Source organism: Callionymus lyra, chromosome 10, assembly GCF_982586985.1.
Source record: "Callionymus lyra chromosome 10, fCalLyr1.hap1.1, whole genome shotgun sequence".
Lineage (NCBI taxonomy): Eukaryota > Metazoa > Chordata > Actinopteri > Syngnathiformes > Callionymidae > Callionymus > Callionymus lyra.
The window spans coordinates 16,962,187-16,968,348 of NC_141827.1; positions in this window are offsets into that span (position 1 = coordinate 16,962,187).

Consider the following 6,162-nt stretch of genomic DNA (forward strand, 5'->3'; position numbering starts at 1 on the left):
GACTCTGGTCTAAAACTACTGTGTGTTATCCTATGTAGATAGAAGTGTGTGTGTGCGTGTGTGTGTGTGTGTGTGTGTGTGTGTGTGTGCTCCTGAGGCCACTTTGCATCAACATTTATTGACAGACACGAACTTCATCAAGCCCATTTACACTGAAGTGTAATGATCAGAGATAACATGGACCCTTGAAACAGGAATTACATTAAGCAGCTAAACGGGCATCAGGGGGCTCGATGGTAAAGAGGGGGAATGAAGGGAGTATCTGGACCCTGGAACTCATCAGTGGAAGGAGATAATCGAGCACTTATGCCACAGCTCTTCATCCGAGGCCTGGTGTTAATAGGGCAAAAATGATTCTGTTCACAGCTCCTAGAACAATATTATCCCTGCACACATTGTGGGGAGGGAGAGCGACGTGATCCCAAATGCCGCTCCTTCCATTAACAGCCAATTAGGAGACGAGTCGGGCTGAGCCCAGGGCCCAGTAGGGCCTAATATGACCCGGTCCATCTGTCAGAGCACACACTCCAACGTTTGCTGCTGCATACATTTGAATGTCGTGGCTGACAGGAGAGTCACCACTGTTTAACCATCGTGTATGATCTATGAGGACAAATATATACTTTCATGTCATTTGTGTGTTTGTGTGTGTTTGTGTGATTATGCCTGACTGAGTTTCATAATGACGTGTATTCAATTTCAAAAATAAATATTGAAATTCGTTTGGATTCACTGGCTCTTTAACGCAAAATTATTATTATCATTATTTTGTGAGGAGTCAGTTTTTGAGGAGACAAAAGCAAAAAAAAAGCAAAAAAAACGTTGAAACTGTAGAGAATAATATGTGTTATTATTCAATTATATTATTTAAGTGTTAATTAAGTGAAGAAAACAGAAACATCTAGGAAGAAAAATGTACCAGCTTCCTGAAAGTTCTACATTCATGCATAAACAGACACCTTTCTGAGCTACACGACTTTATTGTTGTTTGTAAATCAGATGCACGTTTTTTTAATTATATTTGGTGTAATTTTCTGCCTTGTGTTTAAACGCCACACGGTTATTGAAAGCAGCAGCTCTTCAACTCGTGAGAATCACGGAGGAATAAACAGGGAAGATTGTGGCGCCCCCAGCAGGCGGCAAAGCGTCACTGCAGCAGCGCACAGGCATCTCTTTTATTCGAAAATGCATCAAAACACCAGTTGTCAACATTTTAAACAGTGATGCGGTCAAATATTATCCACGACCTTTAATGTGATGAAGGGGATTTAAGAGATAAAAAACGGTAAAAATTATTGAGTCACCCTCTCCTAAAATGAAACCCCAGATATATACGAATTTGTATAATCTTTATGGTTGGATTTTTTCCAAATCATTTTTACAAACCACCATCCACTGGTTAATGCGTTTTTTTTATATATAAATATATAATCATAAATATCTCTAACATTTTATATAATACAGATCCTGACTAATGCGTTACCTCTTTTTCTTTTTGAATGTCATACGCATCTTTTTTTCTTTTTTTTTATTGCAGTTATTTGTTTATTCCAAATACAATTGTGTATTACTTTGCAAGTAAGATAAGTGACAGCAAAACAATCAAGCAAATTAAAACTATAATAATTACAAAACAAGTTAAAAAAAACATCATTTTTTATTAAGAAAAAAGCATTTAATTGTTGAGGGGAAACTGTAGCATGTTATGAATTAAATATATAATATATTTGTTTTATCATAATGGCTATGTTAGAACTAATAGATACGTATTTACTCTTAATATAGCGAATACATATAATAATAATAGACGAAACAAAAATCCGTTTAAAATTACATTTTTAATCTATCCTATAATTATTATGTTTATTATTTAAATGTTGATCTAATGCGTTGATTCTAAAATAAATCAAAATACAAGGCTTCTTCTTCTCTCACTAAACAAGCTGAGCGCAGCAGGTTTTTCGGGGGCCCCCCCCGCCCTCCTTTCCCTCCATCACCTCCTGACACGCGCAGTGACGCGGGGGCGCGCACCCCAAGCGTTAAGTACATGTTTGTGTCGGATCCTGCGACAGCGGAGGATCAGTGGAGGGGATTCAAGCAATTTAGTCTGCACAAAGGAGCCAGTTTGAGACAGGAAGGGAAGAATAGCTGTGGCGGACTTTTGTGTGCGAGACTTGAATTGATTGTAAATTGGAGATTAGTGTGGACGCTTGAGCGGAGGCTCCTGAGTGGGCTCCTAGGAGCCGCGAGAGAAAGGAATCAATTAAGTCGACCAAATGTTAACTAACATCACGTTCCTCCAGTTTAGCCCGCATGAAATTCCAATTAAACAGCTCCTGCACTGAAGCCAGCTTTCTTTTGGAGTGGGGCTTCCCACATCTGTGATGGCCACTTGAAATCTTTATTAGGTCCAGGACTAACATGGTTTGAATGTCAACACATTTGGAATCTATTAAAGTTGAGGGACAGAAACACTGTTTGTTTCAAAAAACCCTCATCAGATAAATTCATAGTTTATTACACTTTCTTTATAATAACAATGTGACCCACGTTATTCTCCTTTTAAAACATGTAATACCAATTATTGGCACAATTATATAAGAAATAATGGATTGATAAATACACCTTTATTCGCCCCATATTAAGGAAAATCACAGCCGTTCACAAAAAATAACCCACCGGTTATGCATTGCATACCCCTTATAACCCTTTCATTTACTGTTACTATCTTTTTTTACCGTGTTGTTTTGATGCTCCACCACCTGGATTTTATTGTATTGTGTGGTTTTATTGTATTGTGTAGTTTTATTTTTGGTATCTGTGAAGCGAACTTGAGTTTTTTTCAAGGTGCTTTAATTAATAATACATTTTATCATTATTAACATGATTATTGGACAAACAATACATATATTAAAAATAAATAAATAATAAATAGAGTTAATAACATTAATAAAAATTAATAAAAAGAATAATACTTGCACACGTCACAAAAGGTACAAAAAAGGACGTAAGGAAGTCATAATTAAACACTTTATTTTCTTTATAATTAAACAGTTTGTGGACAATGGGGAAAAGGGAGCTGCAAAATCTCCCCTTGAACACGTCTTGCACTGAAGGTGCTGTGTCTCAATCAACTCTATATAAAAATAAGTGCTTGAAAAAGTTAAATAATTATTTAGTTGTAACAAGATTGTTAAAAATTTGATTTAGAAGCAACAAGTATCGAGTGATATAGATGCAGCAGAAGTCTGTCGGCGGCGGGGGTACGGGGGTGCGTTGGGGGGGCCGCCACCTCGTTAGTCGACGCTGGGTCTTTGACTCAATGAGCTCCCAGCATTCATAGCACAGTATTGAGAGGTTAATGAGCAGTGGCTTCACTTCGCCGTGGTCCTTTTATTTGGCCTTTAAATGACGAGGCGCTGAAAGGACTGGGGGACTGGGGCGGTCATAATACAATTTGGAAATGTTGAAATGTTGAGTTTAAAGACACGTCAATGAAATTATGTTGTGTTTGAGGTCTGCTGCATATCGGAGGAACAAAGTGAGCCGAGCCTTTAGTTTGCTTTCAGACGTCCCTGAATGGCCCGAGGAATCCACAGAGCCATGGATGGAAATGAGCCTCTAAAAGGAACTGCCAGATTAAACATGGAACAGCCGCCCTTATTCAGCGGCTCCTCATTTAGATTCTTTTACAGAGTCAAACTCAGACTCCTCTCGACAGAGCCCTCTTCACAACCTCTAAAAGACAGCGGTTTTTACAGAAAGTTCCCGGGGATGAGTCGGGCTCCTCGGTCTTAGCATGTGAAGGACGTGGTAGACCTGGAGGAGGTGCTTTGAGGCCACAGGGGGTGTGGGGAGGCTGCTGGGAACGGAGCAGAGACGGGGCTCTCATCACTGATTCCAGGTCAGGTTCTAGACTCGCTCCTTAATTGGAACAGTTTACTCGCCGTTACGTACACACGAGCCACGAGCTGACGACGCTCGGCACAAATGGAATCATGTAAACAATCTTGACTCATCAGCTCAACACAAACATGACCTTTTCATGACCCTCAGCAGAAGTTGATACTCAGTCTAAAACGGTCGAAATAAAGATATGAACAGGTAATTATGGAAGAAATAAACTGCAAAAAGTACAATAGTTAAGTAAATTGTCCCCAAAGACTTCAGACACACATGGTTGTTGGAGATAAGTGATGAGCTGATGATGTTTGGTGAAGCTTTTTCTTAATTTTCAAAGCTTAGAACGCGGTGTTGTCGACTAAAAAACTATGGGAGAGATGGTCATAAAGTTGTTGCGAGACGTCACGGGGTGGGCTTTGAAAATGAAGCTTCATGAAGCCTTATCGCCCCATTAACATCCACGATCACCGACTAACTTGGACTCAGGTACATAATGTCCACAGAGTTCCGGAGTAGAAGGGAAGCCAATACTTACTGTGTAAAAGTAAGTAAGTAAGTAAGTCATTTTTATTTATATAGCGCTTTTCCAGACCAGGGTCACAAAGCGCTTAAACAATCGAAACAATATTCAATAATGTATATACTTTAAAGGGCAAGATAAAACTGATAACACAACAGGAGTTCCCGAAAATCAAGGAAAAGACTGAACAAATAAGAAGGTCTTAAGATGTTTCTTAAAGGAGTCAGTAGATCCAGATCGTTCCAAAGCTTAGGAGCAACAGCCTGGAAGGATTTCTCTCCTCTGGTCCAGAAGCGTGTTCAGGAACCATCAGTAGATTCTGATCCACAGACCTCAGAGCCCGAGCTGGGGTGTAAGGCTGGATCAGATCAGTGATGTAAGGAGGAGGCTGACTTTGAATAGCTCTGAAAGTAAGAACCAGAATTTTAAAATTGATCCTGAAAGAAACTGGCAGCCAGTGAAGAGATTTAACGATTGAGGAAATGTGAGTTCTTCTACTAGAGCGGGTCAGAATTCTCTGTGAGTCCCTTAAGATATTGTAGATGTCTTTGTTATTTTTCCTTGATCTATGTTCTTTATCTTAAGACTTAGATTGTATCATCTTGTTCTTTCTCTTTATTTCTCTTTGTTATTGTTCTTATTTTATTTCTATTTTTTATGAATAATTGCTGTATTGCTGTGGCTAATTGGAAAAAAACAATTTCGGGGATCAATAAAGTTCTACCTAACCTAACCTAGATCCGGGGTCACCAATGCAATGGAGTAGCCCTTTGGCCTGTTCAAAAAAACATTTTCATACATCTTATCATGTTTATTTAGTTTTTCCTTGCATGTCGCCCCGTTTGCCTTTATTGAAGAATCAATAATTTGACACAGTAACTAACACACAGTGCCTTTGGAGTAGCTTGCAGTCCCAAAATGGTTGGTTACGCCTGTTGTAGATATTGGCACCTAATATTTTAAAGTACTGAACGAGATAACTCTTGTTATAAAAGTCACAGTTCACATTTGAAAACCCCACTCCCTTTTATTTCATTATATATTCCAAAAAAAAGTTTGGACTGCCCCTGTAATGTAGTGTATCATTGGACTACATTTGGCATTATTTCTGGGGGGTTATTTAACAATTGCCTCAGACTTACGATTCAACGGGGTTTTATTGGCTGCCAGTTTTAAAAAAAAAAATCCTAAATAGCACGATAAGACACAATCACACTTTCAAACCAAGATTTTTTTTTCCAATTTCAAACCATATGGGTCAGCCCAGCAAGCCTCTTTTATTCAGCTAATTACGTAATACTCCCGTGGTCAGCAAACCAGCAAGCCATTTTCTCCATCACGATCCGACTGCAGGGACATTAAGCAATTTGTCATTATTCAGGAGGGTCCACTGATTTGGGGATGTCCGGTGCACCAGCTAATCTTTTTGACCCGACCTGGCCCTGCTGGGAAACGTCCTCTCCTGCTTCACTTTAATGATGGCCCCCTCTTTAAGCTCACACAATTCGCCCCCCCCACCCCCCACCTCGCTCGTCTTTATTGTGATTGAGACTGAGCCTGCTGCTTGACAACAAACAAGCATCGCTGCAGGATGAGCATGTTCAACTTAATCACGTGAGCATGAGCAGCATTCCTAGAGACTTAAGTCTTACTATGGTTTCCTCTGGGATTACTCATCTTTGTCCGGGTATAAACCCTTTGCATGAACTTATCCTTGTTAAAGGGATGCGGCAGGCGTG